The following is a 20,912-nucleotide window of genomic DNA, read 5'->3' as shown; positions in this document are numbered from 1 at the left end:
CTTTTAGAGACGTGACGGTAGTGACAGGTAGAGCTGAGGAAACCACCATCCTAGCCACATGTGAGTCTACTAGAGGAGGCGTTTCCCAATTCTTAGACAGCTCTGGCACGAGGGGATAGTGAGCCAGCATCTTCTTTTGAGGCACAAACTTCGTACGCAGCCTTTGCCAGGGTTCCTGACGTATATCCACTAGGTGGTCAGAGTGAGGTAAAAATAAGATTTTACTTACCGGTAAATCTATTTCTCGTAGTCCGTAGAGGATGCTGGGGACTCCGTAAGGACCATGGGGAGAGAAGGGCTCCGCAGGAGACATGGCCACTTTAAGAAAGAATTTAGTTCCTGGTGTGCACTGGCTCCTCCCTCTCTGCCCCTCCTCCAGACCTCAGTTAGAGAAACTGTGCCCAGAGGAGATGGACAGTACGAGGAAAGGATTTTTGTTAATCCAAGGGCAAGATTCATACCAGCCACACCAATCACACCGTATAACTTGTGATAACAATCCAGTAAACAGTATGACAATAACATAGCATCAGTTCACGCCCGATGCAACAATAACGTAACCCTTATTGAAGCAATAACTATATACAAGTATTGCAGAAGAAGTCCGCACTTGGGACGGGCGCCCAGCATCCTCTACGGACTACGAGAAATAGATTTACCGGTAAGTAAAACCTTATTTTCTCTAACGTCCTAGAGGATGCTGGGGACTCCGTAAGGACCATGGGGATTATACCAAAGCTCCCAAACGGGCGGGAGAGTGCGGATGACTCTGCAGCACCGATTGAGCAAACATGAGGTCCTCCTCAGCCAGGGTATCAAACTTATAGAATTTTGCAAAGGTGTTTGTACCCGACCAAGTAGCAGCTCGACACAGCTGTTGTGCCGACACCCCTCAGGCAGCCGCCCAAGAAGAGCCCACTTTCCTAGTGGAATGGGCCTTGATCGATTTAGGTAACGGCAATCCTGCCGTAGAATTCGCCTGCTGAATCGTGTTACAGATCCAGCGAGCAATAGTCTGCTTTGAAGCAGGGCCGCCAAGCTTGTTGGCTGCATACAGAACAAACAGTGCTTCTGTTTATCGGACTCTAGCCGTCCTGGCTACATAAATTTTCAAAGCCCTGACCACATCAAGGGACTCGGAATCCTCTAAGTCTTTTGTATCCACAGGCACCACAATAGGTTGGTTCATATGAAAGGATGAAACCACTTTTGGCAGGAACTGAGGACATGTCCGCAATTCCGCTCTATCCATATGGAAAACCAGATAGGGGCTTTTATGTGATAAAGCCGCTAATTCCGACACTCGCCTAGCCGAAGCCAGGGCTAATAACATGACCACTTTCCAAGTGAGATATTTCAACTCCACCGTTTTCAGTGGTTCAAACCAGTGTGACTTTAGGAAGCCCAAGACCACATTAAGGGCCCAAGGCGCCACCGGAGGCACAAACGGAGGCTGAATATGCAGTACTCCCTTAACAAAAGTCTGAACTTCTGGGAGAGAAGCCAATTCTTTTTGAAAGAAAATGGATAGGGCCGAAATCTGGACCTTAATGGAGCCTAATTTAAGGCCCAAATCCGCTCCAGTTTGTAGGAAGTGAAGGAAACGGCCCAGATGGAATTCTTCCGTAGGAGCATTCCTGGCCTCACACCAAGAAACATATCTTCGCCATATACGGTGATAATGTTTTGCTGTTACTTCCTTCCTAGCCTTTATCAGCGTAGGGATAACCTCCACCGGAATACCTTTTTCCGCTAGGATCCGGCGTTCAACCGCCATGCCGTCAAACGCAGCCGCGGTAAGTCTTGGAACAGACAGGGACCCTTTTGCAACAGGTCCTGCCTTAGAGGAAGAGGCCACGGATCTTCCGTGAGCATTTCCTGCAGATCTGGATACCAGGTCCGTCGTGGCCAATCTGGAACAACGAGGATTGTTCTCACTCCTTTTCTTCTTTCTATTCTCAACACCTTTGGTATGAGAGGAAGAGGAGGAAATACATAGACGGACCGGAACACCCACGGTGTCACGAGAGCGTCTACCGCTACTGCCTGAGGGTCTCTTGACCTGGCGCAATACCTCTGCAGCTTTTTGTTGAGGCGGGACGCCATCATGTCTATCTGTGGCAGTTCCCACCGACTCACAATCTGTGCGAAGACTTCTGGATGAAGTCCCCACTCTCCCGGGTGTAGGTCGTGTCCGCTGAGGAAGTCTGCTTCCCAGTTGTCCACTCCCGGAATGAACACTGCTGACAGTGCACTTACATGATTCTCCGCCCAGCGAAGAATCCTGGTGGCTTCCGCCATTGCCGCTCTGCTCCTTGTGCCGCCTTGGCAGTTTACATGAGCCACTGCGGTGATGTTGTCTGACTGGATCAGAACTGGTTGGTCGCGAAGTAAGGCCTCTGCTTCACGTAGGGCGTTGTATATGGCCCTTAGTTCCAGGATGTTGATGTGCAGACAAGTCTCTTGACTTGACCAAAGACCCTGGAAATTTCTTCCCTGTGTGACTGCTCCCCAACCGCGGAGGCTTGTGTCCGAGGTCACCAGGATCCAATCCTGAATGCCGAATCTGCGGCCCTCGAGAAGGTGAGCACTCTGCAGCCAACACAGGAGTGACACCCTGGCCCTGGGGGACAGGGTGATCAACCGATGCATCTGTAGATGTGATCCGGACCACTTGTCCAACAGATCCCATTGGAAAGTCCTCGCATGGAACCTGCCAAAGGGAATGGCCTCGTATGAGGCCACCATCTTTCCCAGGACTCGAGTGCAATGATGCACGGACACCTGTCTTGTTTTCAAAAGGTTCCTGACCAGAGTCATAAGTTCCTGGGCTTTTTCTATCGGAAGATAAACCCTTTTCTGGGTCGTGTCTAGAATCATGCCCAAGAAGGGCAGACGAGTCGTAGGAACCAACTGCGACTTTGGGATATTGAGAATCCAGCCGTGTTGTTGTAACACTTTCAGTGAAAGAGATACGCTGTTCAGCAACTGCTCTCTTGATCTCGCTTTTATGAGGAGATCGTGCAAGTACGGGATAATTGTGACACCCTGCTTGCGCAGGAGCACCATCATTTCCGCCATTACCTTGGTGAAAATCCTCGGAGCCGTTGAGAGACCAAACGGCAACGTCTGAAATTGGTAATGACAGTTCTGTACCGCAAATCTCAGGTACGCCTGATGAGGTGGATAAATGGGGACATGAAGGTACGCATCCTTTATGTCCAGTAACACCATAAAATCCAGTAACACCATAAAATCCCCAGTAACACCATAAAAGCGATGACCGCTCTTAGCGATTCCATCTTGAACCTCTTCAAGTATAGGTTCAGAGATTTTAAATTCAATATGGGTCTGACCGAACCGTCCAGTTTCAGAACCACAAACATGGTCGAATAATACCCCCTTCCCTGTTGAAGGAGGGGAACCTCGACCACCACCTGCTGAAGATACAATTTTTGTATTGCATTTAACACTATCTCCCTCTCTAGGGGGGAAGACGGTAGGGCCGATTTGCAAAACCGGCGAGGAGGCACCTCTTCGAATTCCAGCTTGTAACCCTGAGACACAATTTCTATTGCCCAGGAATCCACCTGGGAGTGAACCCACATGTGGCTGAAATTCCGAAGACGCGCCCCCACTGGCCCCGACTCCGCCAGTGGAGCCCCAGCGTCATGCGGTGGATTTTGCAGAGGCCGGGGAGGACTTCTGTTCCTGGGAACTAGCTGTATTGTGCAGCTTCTTTCCTCTGCCCCTCCCTCTGGCAAGAAAGGACGCACCTCGGACTTTCTTGTTTCTTTGTGAACGAAAGGACTGCATTTGATAATGCGGTGTTCTCTTAGGCTGTGAGGGAACATAAGGCAAAAAATTTGACTTTCCAGCCGTAACTGTGGAGACCAGGTCCGATAGACCTTCACCGAACAATTCCTCACCCCTGTAAGGCAAAACCTCCATATGCCGTTTTGAGTCGGCATCACCTGTCCATTGCCGAGTCCACAGGACCCTTCTGGCAGAAATCGACATAGCGTTTATTCTAGAACCCAGCAGACTAATGTCTCTTTGAGCATCTCTCATATAAAGGACAGCGTCTTTAATATGCCCCAGGGTCAATAAAACAGTATCCCTATCTAGGGTGTCAAACTCCTCTGATAAGGTATCAGTCCATGCCGCTGCTGCACTACAGACCCAGGCCGACGCGATTGCCGGTCTGAGCAAGGTACCTGAATGTGTATAAATGGACTTCAGGGTACCCTCCTGTTTGCGATCAGCAGCATCCTTGAGGGTAGCTGTATCCTGGGACGGCAGGGCTACCTTTTTGGATAAGCGAGTTAAAGCTTTGTCCACCCTAGGGGAGGATTCCCATCGTAACCTGTCCGTTGGCGGGAAAGGATACGCCATAAGAATCCGTTTGGAAATCTGCAGTTTTTTATCTGGAGATTCCCAAGCTTTTTCACATAACTCATTCAGTTCGTGTGAGGGGGGAAAAGTTACCTCAGGTTTCTTTCCCTTATACATATAAACCCTTGTGTCAGGGACAGGGGTTTCCTCTGTGATGTGCAAAACCTCCATAATTGCTATAATCATATATCGGAGTGATTTAGCCAACTTTGGCTGTAACTTTGCATCATCGTAACCGACACTGGAGTCAGAATCCATGTCGATATCTGTGTCAACAATTTGGGATAGTGGGCGCTTATGAGACTCTGACGGTCCCTGCGACATAGGATCAGGCACGGGTTGAGAGAGTATGCCAGCACACACCCCAGCGCTATATAACCCAGGAATAACACAGTAACATAATGTTAACACAGTAGCTGCTGTTAATATACTTTTTTGCGCCTAATTATGTGCCCCCCCCCCTCTCTTTTCAACCCTCTTCTACTGTGTATCAGCAGGGGAGAGCCTGGGGAGCTTCCTCTCAGCGTGCTGTGGAGAAAAAATGGCGCTGGTGAGTGCTGAGGGAGAAGCCCCGCCCCCTCGGCGACGGGCTTCTGTCCCGCTTAAATTTTATTTCTTTGGCGGGGGCTCCTACATATATACAGTGCCCAGCTGTATATATGTGTTTATTTGCCAGAATGAGGTCCCAAATGCTGCCCAGGGCGCCCCCCCTGCGCCCTGCACCCTAACAGTGACCGGAGTATGTGTAGGTGTGTGGAGCAATGGCGCACAGCTGCAGTGCTGTGGGTTACCTCCAGTGAAGATCACGAAGTCTTCTGCCGCCTGTGAAGTCTTCTTGCTTCTCATACTCACCCGGCTTCCGTCTTCCGGCTCTGCGAGGGGGACGGCGGCGCGGCTCTGGGACGGACGGCGAGGGTGAGATCCTGCGTACCGATCCCTCTGGAGCTAATGGTGTCCAGTAGCCTAAGAAGCAGGACCTAGCTTCAAAGAGTAGGGCTGCTTCTCTCCCCTCAGTCCCACGATGCAGGGAGTCTGTTGCCAGCAGAGCTCCCTGAAAATAAAAAACCTAGCAAAAAACTTTCTATCAGCAAACTCAGGAGAGCTCACTGAAAAGCACCCAGCTCCTCTGGGCACAGAGTCAAACTGAGGTCTGGAGGAGGGGCAGAGAGGGAGGAGCCAGTGCACACCAGGAACTAAATTCTTTCTTAAAGTGCCCATGTCTCCTGCGTAGCCCGTCTCTCCCCATGGTCCTTACGGAGTCCCCAGCATCCTCTAGGACGTTAGCGAAACTTGTTTAATTACCTTCTGACGCTTGAACCTATCTGGTTTCTTAGGAGGAACGGATGGCTCGGGATCATCCGTAATCTGCAGAATTAACTTAATAGCCTCCAAAAGATCAGGAACATCCACATGTGAACTACCCTCCCCATCAGCCGTATCTGAGTAAGAACCTGTGGGGTCAGTGTATGTGCTGTCTTCATCAGACGAGATGTCAGTGACAGCAGTGGATTGTGAGGAGACGAGCGCTCGCTTAGAGGACCTCTTGGACTTAGGCGAGCGTTGGTCAGACTTTTTAGTAGTCAGGGACTGGTTCAACTTCTTTAATTGGGCAGATAAATCGTCCGCCCACGGCGGGTTAGCTGCAGGGACCACATACGGTTGTACCGGCATTTGGGGGTCCCATAGGGGGTGTTAGTTTATGAACTAGCGTATGCAGAAGCGTGGAAAAAGCGGCCCACGGAGGGTCAGTATGTGCCTCCGTTGCCACAGTCCCACTGGGGGGCAAGGAGCCCCCAGAACCAGAGCCCACAGCTGCTATATTCTCCCCATATGTGCCTGTGGCTTCAGCAACACCAGCAGTGTGTTCCGCCCCAGAACCGTTACCCTCAGAAGCAGACATGATATAACTTGCAGTATGAGGTGTAACAGTACAATTATTAGCAGCACTATATCCCTAAACCCAAACCCCTGCGCAGTGTAGTCAGCACCAGCAGAGATAAAGGAGAGATATGGTGACTAAATCACAGAGAAAAATACGTAATACAGTATATCTTTGTGAAAATCCTATATTAAATAACACCTGACGCACCAAGCCCCCTCAGGTTATAGAATATAGGGATAGCAAGTTGAGTGAAAGACACGAGATGGACACCACTCAGCTATCAATGCACACACAAATAGTCACAGTTTGTACAATGCAGAGGTTATTACAGACAATAATACTGCACTGGACTAGCTTACACAGCTATATAGTCAATAGATATAACACTACACAGTAAGAAACTGGATGTATATCACAGGGTAATTGTACTATAAACCCCTGACTAAATGCACTCTTTCTTACTAACACTGACTAAAAAGGCAGGTAGAATACTTAAGTGTCATGTAAAGGCACAGCGCTGACAACCAGGCGGCTTTACATAGGAGGATTTGCCCAAGCAGTCCCAGGAACAGTGAGCTGAGGAGTAATGGCGCCGCAGACACTGACAGGGAGTGAGGAAAAGAGAGAGATGCAGCTCCAGGGCGGGAACACTTGCTGGAAATGGCGCCCTGGGGCTGGTGGAGGGGCTTCAGGTCTAAGCCTTATCCCCCTTGCTGGCAAAACCATCGGGTACTGTGGGCGATATTAAAATCGGTTTTAAGAGAAAACCTGACCTGCGCCGATGCCCTGGTGATCTAGTGGGATCGCCTGTATCCACAATGTCCACCGCCAGCGCGCGCGGCCCGCCTCCCACTGACCGCGCCGGATCGCGATAAAGACCGGGTCCCGCGAGCGGGACCCACTTACCACCTCCTGAAGCGCGGCCACGCGATCCTGGAGAGCCCCAGCCGTGTGTGTCTAACATGAAGAAAACCGGAGCCTCCGCTGTAGGTACCCGGCAACCAGGGCTCGGGAGTGTACAGCGCCGCTGGGGAGAGCTGGAGCTGCAGCAGTGAATGTCACAAGACATTTACCACCGCTGCTGCCCTTGAAGTCTTCACTTTTTACCTCATAAAAAGCTTTTCTCAGCGCTGCTTGGAGCAGCCCCTCTGTTAAGTGCCTGCTTACTGCAGCACCAACTGATAAACTGAGCTCCTGTGCTCGGAGGCGGGATGATATAGGAGGCGGCGCTATGCATCTTGGGAAGAAGGTCAAAGCTTTGAGCCTATTGGTGCCTCGGATCAAGATCCTACTCTACACCTATTGTCCAGACTTGTGGAGCCCAGTGTACCCCGCAGCAGAAATTGTATCTTTACATGAGTGTGTTACTGCTTTGTATGTAGCACTAATAGTTAAGACACCAATTAGTGATGATTTATAGCAATCATTGTCCAGCAGTACACTATCAGACCATAGAAGCAGAATTACATGTGTAAAGTCTGTAATGTTTAATTGTTTGGTTTTATTGAGATTTAGAAAATGGGATAAACCTGTAATTTTTTCCTTACGTCCTAGTGGGATACTGGGGTCTTGTACTTTAGTACCATGGGGTATAGATTGGGTCCACTGGAGCCTGGCACTTTAAAAACCTTTAGTGTGTGTGTGTGCTGGCTCCTCCCCTCTATGCCCCTCCTACCAGACTCAGTTTAGAAAAATGTGCCCAGGAGCCGGGTGCATTTCTCTGGAGCTCCAGAGAGTTTCCTTTTGGTTTTTATTTTAGTTTATTATTTTCAGGTAGCCCTGGTTGGCAACCAGGCTACCTGCTTCGTGGGACTTAGAGGGGAACCCGAACCAACCTCCTGAGGGTTAATGGTTCGCAATCCCAGCTGACAGGACACTGAGCTCCTGAGGTACTGATCACACATTGTCAGTATGTGTGCCCACACCGGCAGCTAGCCGCCACCCTCTAACACATGCCGAAGTACAAGGTGCGGTGAGTGTTACACCGGGGTCCCGGTTAGCAAGTCCCCAGTGTAGTTTAGTGTCACGGGCCCGGAGCTGCAGTGCCCGCCGCGGACTAACTGGCTAAGCCCTCAGTGCTCACTGTCTCAACAAAGGCTTTGTTTGTGCATATATGATGTTGTTTGTAACATAGCCAGTATAAAAATTTGGTTCAGGGACCCGCACACCATTACAGGGGCCGGGGCTTCCCGGAGCGTGACCTGAGGTGGGAAGATCCCATTTCCTGCTGCTGTGGATCAGGCTGCATGCACGCTGCTCCTCTGGAGACCCATGCTGCTTCAGAACTCTGTACTGGTACCAGGGGGTCATCGTAAAGGGGGGGAATACATCCGTGGCAACGCTGCTGCACTACTGTCAGGCCATACATTTAGTTACACATATTATACTGTTGTGTTCTGTGTGGAGGTGTTTGGATAGTGGGCTGCGCTGTTTACAGTTGTGTAGGATGTCTGTGTGACATGGTAATGTGTACTGCTTGTAATTCAACCCAGTCTTCAGTGGGGTCACTCATGTATGAGCAATGTTCCTCATCACCACAGGGACCTAGCTCACAGGCACCTGACTGGCTTGATAGCTTTAAAAGCATGATTCAGAAAGTCAATTCAGAATTAGCTGCAGCTAAAAGAGAGAGACAGGTGTTAAAACATTCTATTGATTGCGTGGCTAAAGCAGCAGATGCCAAGGTTTCTCAGCCCCCTCTAGGGGTTTCACATAAACGCTCACTTCCACAAATGCTCCAGTCTGATTCTGATCAGCCTGATGTAAATGATGATATGGATGAGGACAGCTTGCTGTCTCCTGAATTGAATTGAATTTATTGTTATCATTAAATATTCACGTATGAACAAACAATGAAATTTCCGTGTGAGTAAAACAGATATCATAAGTACAACACCAATAAAACACCATAAAATAATTTTTTAAAATATTTGTAAGAGCCGTGGGAACACAATAGACACATAAGCAGGTATTACACTCCTATCTTCCCCCTAAACCATTAAGCATGTTAACTGCCCTAGGGAAAAAAACTATGCCTCAACTGACTAGTTTTACATAATAAAGATCTATAACGTAGGTTAGAAGGAAGCAGGGTAAATACCCCATAATTGGGGTGAGTTACATCATTCAATATACTCCTGGCCTTCTTAAGGAGCCTCTTTTCATAAATAAATTGAATGTTTGGCAATGCTGAACCAACTATTCTTCCAGCAGTTTTAACAATTCTGTCAAGCGATTCACGCTCTGCTACCTTACAATTTCCGTACCAAACGGAAATACCATATGTAAGCACACTTTCAATGATACAAGAATAAAAATTAACTAAAATTGGCTCAGATATTCCTGCTAGACGCATTTTCCTAAGAAAATATAACCGTTGTTGGACTTTCTTTATGACATTGTCAATATGATAATGCCATGACAAGTCGTTAGATATAATCATACCCAAGAATTTAAAAGATGTAACTATCTCCACCTCTTGATTGTCCAGAACCAAAGGACTGTAAGTATACTGATTTAATGTCCTAAAATCTAAAATCATCTCTTTTGTTTTTGTGGCATTAAGAATCAGATGATTATCCTGACTCCATTTCTCCAGCCTACATACTTCAGATATGAATTCAGAGTCATTGTTTCTACTAATAAGACCTACTATAGCAATATCATCTGCAAATTTAAGTATGTGCACCGTGTCAGAAACAGAGACACAATCATGGGTAAACAGGGAATAAAGAAATGGACTCAGCACACATCCCTGTGGCACACCTGTGCTAATCATTACCTCATTTGTAATTTTATTATTGACCCTGACTGCCTGAGGCCTATTTGTTAAAAAGTCAAAGATCCATCTACAGACAGAACTGTCCACACCTAGTTGAATCAATTTGGTAATTAAGGACGCAGGAATAACGGTGTTAAAAGCCGAGCTATAATCTACGAATAAAATTCTTACTGAAGAATCCCTGTTTTCTAGATGAGTAAGCACATGGTGAAATGGGGTGTAGGCTCTCATTTTTGCTGTAAGAGAGGTCCTCCACATACCGGATCAGGAGGCAGAACCAGATGAGGAGTTATACGTTAATGTTAGGCCAAAGTGCCCAGCAACTTTTCCCCTCCCAGCTGAGGACAGGAAGGTATAGGAAAAACCCCCGTCAGTCGGTACCATGGGCTATATCCCTGAAAGATGCGGCTGACCGTAAAATTGAGACCACACTTAAGGCAATTTATACGGCAGCAGGCGCTGCACAATAGTTTGTGGGTGGATTTCCAGGGCGGTAGTCAAGTGGTCTGATACTGTTATTGACAGTTTAGACTCTCTGCCCCGGGATGAGGTCATTAGTCTGCTGCAACATATACAGGATGCTGCAGATTTTATGAATGAGGCTATTAAAGAGTTGTGTAAGATAAATTGCCGCACTACTGCTATGTGGTCGGCTGACGCCGATTCCAAAAAAGGTGTAGAAAATCTTCCCTTTACAGGTGATGCCTTGTTTGGAGACAAATTAAATAAATGGATCTCCCAAGCAACGGCGGGTAAGTCTACCTATCTGCCGTCGGCTGCGCCACTTGCTAGACGACGTTACACCGGACACTCCTTGCAGTCCTTTCGTGTGGCAAGGTTCAGAGGCAGGGGCCTCCACCACTTCCAGAGGTTCGCGTGGTAAGTCCCATAAACGTGCAAGTGCTGTTTCCCTGGACCAGCCCACCGGAACCCATGCCGCTAGACCTTCTGCGTGATGGTTGGCCCCAGCGGCAAGGAGATTTTCAGGTAGGTGTTCTCCTTCAGCACTTCGCCCACGTGTGGGCAGAGTCCTGCCAGGCTCCTTGGGTGAGGGACCTCATTTCCCAAGGATACTGGCTGGAATTTCAAACACTCCCTCCTCACAGGTTTTTAAAGTCGGGCTTACCAGCTTTACCGGCAGCAAAACAGCGTACCAAAAGAAATTGAAGAAAACTCTCTGGAGCTCAGAGATGAGGGCACTTTTTTCTAAACTGTCTGTGGGAGGGGGCATAGAGGGGAGGAGCCAGCACACCCAGATGAAGAATTTAAATTGCACTGGCTCCTTTGGACCTCATCTATACCCCATCGTACTAGATTCCTCAATATCCCTTATGGATGCTAGACAAACTGGAAATGGTCGTCCAATATGGCGAACCTGAGGTTAGCCTGATGAGGGGGCCACATGGGGATGTGTAGGTAAGCATCCTTGACATCCAGAGACACCAGGAACTCCCACTCCTCCAGAGCAGACACCACCGCCCGCAGGGATTCCAGCTTGAATTTGAACATCTGCAGAGACGGGTTTATAGACTTCCGGTTCAAGATGGAGTGCACCGAACCGTCCGGATTGGGAACGACAAAAAGACTGGAGTAAAACACCTGTTCCGTAATGGAGGAGGTACAGAAACCACCACCCCTGTCTGCAACAGTTTTTGAATAGCCTCTTACAAGGTAACTTTAGGCAACAGCATACCTGCACTGTTGGAGTTAGGGGGGGGCGGTCACCGGCCTTACGAGGTGCAGAGCCGCTTCCCCGCTGCTCCGTCCTGTGGGGTGGTTGTTCAGCAGGGCACTGCGCCTTGGCCGTCACAGCTGCCCCACGCCCCTAATGCCGCCTGAAGGTGACATCAGTGGTGAGTACACACTGGGGGCCCCTCTGGGGGAGGGGGGGTCCCCCGGTTCATGTCCGTCTGACCACAGTGTAGACTGGCACAAAACCGCTAGAACTAGCACTTGTGATGGGTTTTTTTTAGCTGTAAGGAGACTTTGCCAGTATAATATATATCTGTAGCTCTGGCGCCATTGGAGGGGGCGGAGCTACATTAGAGCGGGACCTGAGGCATTTTGGCACCTTCCTCTGCTTACTGCAGCCATTCACGGCACACACAGCGCTTCCTGACTCCTCAGCCACGCTTGTTATCTGGTACAGGGCGTAGCATAGGGGGAGAGCCGCTTGTGTACACTATCTGGTTCTCTTTAGGACTGGATTTGTTAGTGTTTTCTAGAATATAGTAAGCGGACAGCCTCATTGGGGTTTACAGCTCAGGGTGTGCTGGTGTCCTTCTCTCTCTCTGTCTCCTCTCACATACAGTAGGGCAGGCTTGCAATATAACTGCGTGTGTGTGTATTTTATTGTGCTTACTGTGAAACATGGGTATACACAAGCTGTGCAGTGTATGTCACACCAGATTCTCTCCATTGTCTACTGATTCTGTTTCTTGTGAACAATGCAGCCAATCTTCACAAATCCATGACTGGGCTGGGGGAGAGGGTCTTTTTAAAACTATGATGTCAGATATGTCATCCCAGCTCACTGCTAATGTGTAGAAGACTCGGCTACTGCAACAAGCTGTTGCAGATTTAGCTGCTAGGGCAGGTGCAGCACAGCCCCCCTCTCATGCAGGTCCACAGAAGCGTGAGTTACCTGCTCTACTCTGATACAGATGATGATTTACAGGAGGATGGGGAGGACATAGACCCAGTTAGTGGGGATCCCGATTCTGCTCAGGGTATTGAACCCCTAATTCTGGCTATATGGGACGTGTTAAAGCTCCCTTTAGAGGACGCTGCATCACAACAGTCTTTTTTCTTTGTACAAACCAAGCCTAATGTCACTTTCCCTGATTCTGCAGAGTCAGATGACATATTCAAGCTGGCCTGGAAAAATCCAGACAAAAAATTCCAAGTGTACAAAAGATTTTTGCGCACTTTCCCATTTGCTCCTGAAGGTAGGAAATTTTGGGAGGAACCCTCAGGGGTTGATGTATCAGTTCGATTGCCCAAAAAGGCGGTGCGGCATGCCCCGGGCTCCTTTACCATAAAGTACCCTGGGGACAGAAAGATAGAGACTACACTAAAGTATATCTACACAGCAGCAGGTTATCGCAAAGGCCGGTCATAGTGGGTTGCTAGATGACCCATGCCATTCATACGTGGGGTACTCAAATTCAGGGGGGCCTCTCCGGGGATATGCCTCTGGTCACTACGGTGACTCTCCTGAAACACATTCAGAACACTACATGCGTCCTGTGTGACTCGCTCAAGGAGATGGGCAATATTAATGCTAGGACTTGGCAGTGTCCGCACTCAGGGCCTTGTGAGTTAATCAGTGGATTGCGGACGCAGAATCCAAGCGCAGTGTGGAGTCCCTCCCCTTTCTGGGGAATGGCTCTTTTGGGGTGGATTTCCAAAGTCACTGCCTTCTAGGCGTTCCTACCCCGGGCCGTCTGTTCAGTCCTTTCGGTCTAACAGATTTCGTTCTAGGGCCAGAGGTGCCTCCACAGTGACTAGAGGCACCAGGGAGGTGACAGGAAACCCAGCCATCGCAAGTTCTCAGGAGAGCACCAATCCTGCTTCCACCGAGGCCTCTGCATGACTGTGCCCACCCAACCCGAGGGGATCTCTAGGTGGGAGCTCAACTGCATCACTTCAGCCGCGTCTGGGAGAACTATCAGGATTCCTGGGTAAAGGACCTCATCTCTCAGGGCTACAAGCTGGAGTTCGGTGGCGCTCCTCCCCAACGATTTTTCAAATCGAGCCTCCCAGCTTTGGAGGATACTCGTGTTACGCGGCAACAGGCCGTCCAAAAATTGGTCCAGTCTCAAGTCATTGTTCCTGTGCCACTGCAACAACAGGAAAAAGGTTACTACTCCAATCTGTTCGTGATACCGACACCGGATGGTTCGGTAAGGCCCATTTTGGATCTAAAATTCTTGAACCCTTGCTTAAAGGTTTTCAAGTTCCAGGTGGAATGCTTGCGAGCAGTGCTTGCAGGCCTGGAAGACCGGGAGCTTAATTGCTCCATTTAGACTGGACTAGCCAACTGCTGTCACACCATGGTTGGATCCTCAATTTGCAGAAGTCCCACCTGGAGCCAACTCAGCAGCACCTGTTCCTGGGAATGTTGCTGGATACTGGGACCCGGAAAGTGTTACTCCCAGGAGACACAGTGAGAGCACTTCTGGAAGATGGTCCGCATGGTTCTCCTACCTACTCGAATATCCATCGATCCTTGCATAGGATTGTTGGGAAAGATGGTAGCCTCATACAAGGCGATCCAGTATGGAAGGTTCCATGCCAGGACATTTCAATTGAGTCTCCTGAGCAAGTGGTCCAGATCTCATCTTCAGATGCACCGGATATTGCGGCTGTCACCTCAGACCACGATTTCTCTCCTGTGGTGACTGCGGTCCTTCCACCTACAGGAATGGATACTCGGGACGGATGTGAGGATGGGGAGCTGTAACCCAGGGGGCTTAGTTCCAGGGCAGGGGGTCAGCCCACGAAGCCCTCCTTCCGATCAACATTCTGGAACTTCGGGTGATCTACAATGCTCTGCTTCAGGCCTCTCCTCTGCTAAGGGATCACGCGATCCTAGTTCACGTCGGACAACGCCACAGCAGTGGCGTATATCAATCGACAAGGAGGGACAAAAAGCAGAGCCTGCATGCGAGAGGTGTCAAAGATACTCCTCTGGGCGGAAAGAAATGCAAGAGCAATGTCAGCAATCTTCATTCCGGGTGTGAACAACTTGGAAGTGGATTTCCTGAGTTGTCACGATATCCACCCGGGGAGTGGGGACTCCACCAGCAGGTGTTCCAGCAGGTCATCAACCAGTGGGGTTGTCTGCAAATCGACATGATGGCTTTTCGTCTCAACAAGAAGCTTCCCCGGTATTGCTCACGAGCCAGGGATCCTTCGGCGAGGGCAGTGGATGCACTGATGTCGCCTTGGCCTTACCAGCTGATTTACCTGTTTCCTACGATTCCGTTACTCCCCAGGGTGCTTAAGTGCATCAGAAATCTAATTTCCCGGATTGGCCTTGGAGGGCATGGTATGCGGATCTTTTGGCTATGGGGGTAATTCCAAGTTGATCGCAGCAGGAATTTTGTTAGCAGTTGGGCAAAACCATGTGCACTGCATGGAGGCAAATATAACATGTGCAGAAAGAGTTAGATTTGGGTGGGTTATTCTGTTTCTGTGCAGGGTAAATACTGGCTGCTTTATTTTTACACTGCAAATTTGATTGCAGATTGAACACACCACACCCAAATGTAACTCTCTCTGCACATGTTAAATCTGTCTCCCCTGCAGTGCACATGGTTTTGTCCAACTGCTAACAAAATTCCTGCTGCGATCAACTTGGAATTACCCCCTATGTCCGTTGAAGACCCTTGGCCTCTACCACTAAGAAGAGATCTTCAACAAGGACCGTTCGTCTAACTGGACTTAGGCGGTTTTGTTTGACGGCATGGAGGTTGTGCGGAACATCCTAGCTCACAAGGGTCTTTCCAAAAAGGTGATTGCTACCGTGGTTCAGGCCAGGAAGCCTGTGACGTCGAAACACTATCATCATATCTGGAGGTGATGTCTCTTGGTGCGAGGAATGCAAGTACCCGTCTACTGAGCTTCACTTGGGGCGTTTCTTACGTTTACTGCAAGCTGGTGTGGATAAGGGCTTATGTCTGAGTTCCATTAAGGTCCAGATCTTGGCCCTCTCCATTTTCTTCCAGAAGAAATTGGCAGTGTTGCCAGTAGTTCAGACCTTCTTGCAAGGGATGCTTCACATCCAACCTCCCTTTGTGCCGCCTACGGCACCCTGAGATTTGGATGTAGTGTTGAAATTTCTACAGTCTTCCTGGCTTGAACCTCTGATGACTGTAGAAGACAAGTACCTCACGTGGAAGATGGTGATGTTAATGGCCCTGACTTCTGCTCGACGTGTCTCAGAATTGGGGGCCTTGTCGTGTAAAAGTCCATACTTGGTCTTTTACAGGGATGGAGCGGAGCTCTGGACTAGGCAGCAGTTCCTGCTGAAGGTTTTGTCTGCGTTTCACTTGAATCAGCCTATTGTGATCCCATCCAGTTCTGATGCTTCTGCTCCTCCGGAGGCATTGGATGCTGTACGAGCCTTGAAGATCTATGTCAAGAGAACGTCTCGGCTCAGAAAGACGGATTCTTTGTTCGTGCTGTATGATGCGCAGAAAATGGGATGTCTTGCTTCAAAGCAGTCCATTGCTCGTTGGATTAGGCTTACTATTCAACAGGCCTATGTGTCGTCAACCTTACCTGTTCCTAAGTTTCTGAAGGCCCACTCTAGAAGATCAGTGAGTTCTTCCTGGGCGGCTGCCCATGGAGTCTTGCCCTTACAATTAACTATGCCGAGCTGCTACCTGGTCGGGGAAGAACACTTTTGTTAAGTTCTACAAGTTTGATACCCTGGCCAAAGAGTATACCCAGTTTGGGCAGGCGGTGCTGCAGCAGTCTCCGCAAGTTCCCGCCCGTTCTGGAAGCTTTGGGACGTCCCCATCGTACTAGATTCCCCAATATCCCTTATGGGTGCTAGAGAAAATAGGATTTTAATTACCTACCAGTAAATCCTTTTCTCGTAGTCCATAAGGGATATTGGGCGCCCGCCTCAGTGCATTGACTTTTCTGCAGGTTCTTGTTATGTGGTTACCTGTTCAGCTGTTGCTGTTACCAACCGTTGCTGGTTGTTATAGGTTAGTGGTGTGCTGGTATGTAAATCTCACCACTCTTTGTTATCATATTCCTTATCTCATATATGTCCTTTCTCCTTCGGGTACATTTTTACCTATAACTGCCTGTGGGAGCCAGCACACCCAGTTGAAGAAATTTAAAGTGCACTGGCTCCTTTGGACCCCATCTATACCCCCATCGTACTAGATTCCCCAATATCCCTTCTGGACTACGAGAAAAGGATTTACCGCTAGGTAATTAAAATCCAATTTTCAGGCCTTACCGTTTGGATTGTCCACAGCTCCGAGGGTCTTCACCAAGGTCATGGTGGAGATGATGCTGCAATTGCGCATGATGGGAGTGAACATAGCCTTTATTAGGAGATTGTCCAAGTAGGAGACTGTGTCCAGGGAGTGTCTGCTGCACAGCATCAATCTGACAACTCGCCTACTTACGGATCATGGGTGGATCCTAAATTTTCAGAAATTTCACCTGGAACTGGCTCAACGTCTTCAGTTCCTGGGAATGATACTGTATCTCAAAAGGTGTTTCTCCCGGTGGACAAGGCCTTGACTATCCAGGCTATGGTTCGCTCGGTGCTCCATCCTCACAAGGTATCCATACATCTTTGCATCCGATTACTGGGCAAGGTGATGGCTGCTTACGAGTCAGTCCAATTCGGCAGATTTCATGTCTGACCGTTTCAACTGGATCTGCTGGACAAATGGTCGGGTTCTCGCCTTCACATGCATTAGAAAGTGACCTTCTCTCCGAAAGTCCGGAGTACTGTATTATGGTGCCTGCAAGTTCCTCACCTGGTAGAGGGCAGGAGTTTCAATATCCACTTGTGGATTCCGACAACAGATGCCAGCCTCCGAGGTTGGGGGGGGCGGTGGCGTACAGAAACCGACAAGGGGGAACGAGGAGCAGAGCGGCAATGCGAAAGGTGTCAAAAATCCTCCTCTGGGCAGAGACCAATGCAAGGTCCATCTCAGCCATATTCATTCTGGGGGTGGACAACTGGGAATCAGACCTCCTCAGCTGACACGACCTCCATCCGGGGGAATGGGGCCTACATCTTCAGGTGTTTCAACAGTTAATTCACCATTGGGACTGTCCGTAGATAGATCTGATGGCTTCTTGTCTCAACAAGAAGCTATGCCGTTACTGTTGCAGAACGAGGGATCTGCAGGCTGTAGCAGGGGACGCGCTGACGGCACCGAGGACGTACCTGTTCCCTCCTCTACCGCTAATCCCAAGGGTGCTAAAAAAAAGCTAAGAAGGGAAAGTGGTCAGGCAATTCTAATTGGCCTCGACGGGCGTGGTACTCGGACCTCCTGTCAATGTCTCTGGAGGATCCCTGGCCTCTGCCACTCCAAGACGATTTTCAGCAAGGTCCGTTAGTCTATCCAGACTTACAGCGGCTATGTTTGACGGCATGGAAGTTGAGAGGGAGTTTCTAGCAAGAAAGGGTCTAACCTCCCAGATTATTTCCACCATGGTCCAGGCCAGGAAGATGGTTACGTCAAAACATTATCATCGTATCTGGAAAAAGTATGTTTCCTGGTGTGAAAGTAGAAAGGTTTCTCCCGTGGAATTTAGAATTTGCATTTTCTTTTTCCTGCAAGCAGGAGTGGATATGGGGCTACGTTTAGGCTCCATCAAAGTCCAGATTACAGCGCTTTCTATTTTCTAACCAGAAACAGCTTGCTCTGTTGCTGGAAGTACAAACTTCCAAAAGGGAGTTCTTCATTTGCAACCGCCCTTGTGCCTCCCACGGCTCCGTGGGACCTCCAATATGGTTCTGTCCTTTCTCCAATAGGATTGGTTTGAACTCTTACATAGGGTGGAGTTAAAATTTCTCACCTGGAAGACGGTGATGTTGTTGGCATCTGTCAGGCGTGTCTCTGAATTAGGGGCCTTATCTTGTAAGAGCCCTTACTTGGGCCAGGGCAGAACTTAGGACCTGTCCTCAGTTTTTGCCTAAAGTGGTGTCTGCTTTTCATGTGAATCAGCCTGTTGTGGTTCCATTGTTGTCTGACACTTCCGTTGGTCCTGAGTCCTTGGATGTGCTCAGGGCTCTGAAGATTTATGTCAAACGGACGGCCCGTCATCGGAAATCTGACTCGCTGTTTTGTCCTTTATGATGCCTCCAAGATTGGTCGGCCAGCTTCGAAGCAATCTATTGCTCGTTGGCTCAGGTTGACCATTAAACAGGCCTATACTTCGGCGGCTCTGCCCTTACCCGAAGTCTGTCCAGGCCCACTCGACAAGGTCGGTAGGGTCTTCCTGGGCGGCTGCCCGGGGTATATTGGCTCTACAGTTGTGCCGTGCTGCAACTTGGTCTGGTTCGAACACGTTTGTTAAATTCTGTAAATTCGATATCTTGGCCAAGGTTGACCTTCAGTTTGGTAAGGTGGTTTTACAGGGGTCTCGGCCCTCTCCCAACCGTTTGAAAGCTTTGGGACTTCCCCCATGGTACTAAAATACAAGACCCCAGTATCCACTAGGACGTAAGAGAAAATAGGAATTTAATACCTACCAGTAATTCCTTTTCTCCTAGTCCGTAGTGGATACTTGGTGCTCGCCTCAGTGCTTCGTTCCTGCTTACCTATGTAAGTATTTGGTTGCTCCGAGGTTGCGATCTCATTATGTTGTTGGGATAGCTGTGATATCTGGGTTAGGTTGGTGTTGCTATCCTCTGTTCTGGTTAGCGCCTTCCTTTCGTTTATGGTTGTGTGTTAGCTTGTTTCCTCACTGCTGTTGTATTGTTCTTCTCTCATATTATGTCCATCTCCTCGGGCACAGTTTTCCTAGACTGAGTCTGGTAGGAGGGGCATAGATGGGAGGAGCCAGCACAAATACACACACTAAAGGTTTTTAAAGTGCCATGCTCCAGTGGACCCAATCTATACCCCATGGTACTAAAGTACAAGACCCCAGTGTCCCATACGGACTAGGAGAAAAGGAATTACCCATGAATTTAGTCCAGTTCCATGACTACAACACTCCAAACTTTTGTTAAATGTTGGTGGTATTAACCACAACGCATATGTATTAGGATCATTTCGAAAGAGCACGTTAGGACAATTTTGAAACTGCCAACCCAATTGGATTCACGTTTGTGTATTTTACAACAGTCTCATATGAACAGCGTATAATTGCTCACTATGGGGTATATGCAATTCACGGCGAATCGCGGCAAATTATCGCCGTTTTTTAATTCGACACAATTCGACAGGTGAATTCCGGCAGGTGGCTGCCGGAATTCACCATATTCAATGGTGTGAACCATATTCACAGCACAAACAGCGCACAGCCAATCAGGTGAGCGCCACGTAGTAGCGCTTCCTGATTGGTTGAAAGGACCTCTGACAGGAGTCACGTGGGGTCCCGGCACATTCGGGGAAAGGTGTCTCATGTGTGAATATGGGACCCCTTTCAGTCCGCTGGCACGGGTATTTGCGTTTTGTTTTTTTGCCAAGTACCTGGATTATTTTCTGGACGTGGATGTATCTCTGGACGCTGGAAGGTGAGTATAATTATCTTTTATTTTCAGGTATCCGTGGATTCTACTTGGAGAAGAGGACCGACTGCTTCGTGTCAACATAGGTAAGTATGTGTGTGTCGGCAGTATGTAATAAAGTTGTACAAGTCACGGTGTGTGTGTCCTGTTTTTATTTGGGTATTTTTTCCCCCAGTAGTACTACTACAGGTACCAGCGGGCCCGTTTTTCTCCCGCATGCTGGTACTTGTGGTTCTCCAAGTACCAGCTTGCGGGGGAGGCTTGCTGGGACTTGTAGTACTACTGGAAAAAACAATATTCTTGTAATTTTTCTCAAGGCTATCAGCCTCCCATCCGCAGCCCTTGGATGGGGGGGACAGCCTCGGGCTTCACCCCTGGCCCTTGGGTGGCTGGGGGGGGGGGACCCCTTGATTGAAGGGGTCCCCACTCCCCCAGGGTACCCCGGCCAGGGGTGACTAGTTGGATATTTAATGCCACGGCCGCAGGATAAAAGTGACCCCCGGCTGTGGCATTATCTGTCCAGCTAGTGGAGCCCGATGCTGGTGTATAAAATACGGGGGACCCCTACTCTTTTTGTCCTCCGTATTTTTTGCACCAGCATCAGGCGCAGAGCCCGGTGCTGGTTTTAA

At 49.0% G+C, this 20,912-nt stretch overlaps 1 protein-coding gene across 1 annotated transcript in view; it reads left to right on the top strand.

Moving 5' to 3' along the window:
* Positions 1 to 20,912, top strand: part of DNAJC2 (DnaJ heat shock protein family (Hsp40) member C2) — a 116,686-nt gene that overhangs the window by 87,290 nt on the left and 8,484 nt on the right. The window lies entirely within an intron of this gene.

Source organism: Pseudophryne corroboree, chromosome 6 (genome assembly GCF_028390025.1).
Source record: "Pseudophryne corroboree isolate aPseCor3 chromosome 6, aPseCor3.hap2, whole genome shotgun sequence".
Classification (NCBI taxonomy): domain Eukaryota; kingdom Metazoa; phylum Chordata; class Amphibia; order Anura; family Myobatrachidae; genus Pseudophryne; species Pseudophryne corroboree.
This window is presented reverse-complemented; position numbering and strand designations above follow the sequence as displayed.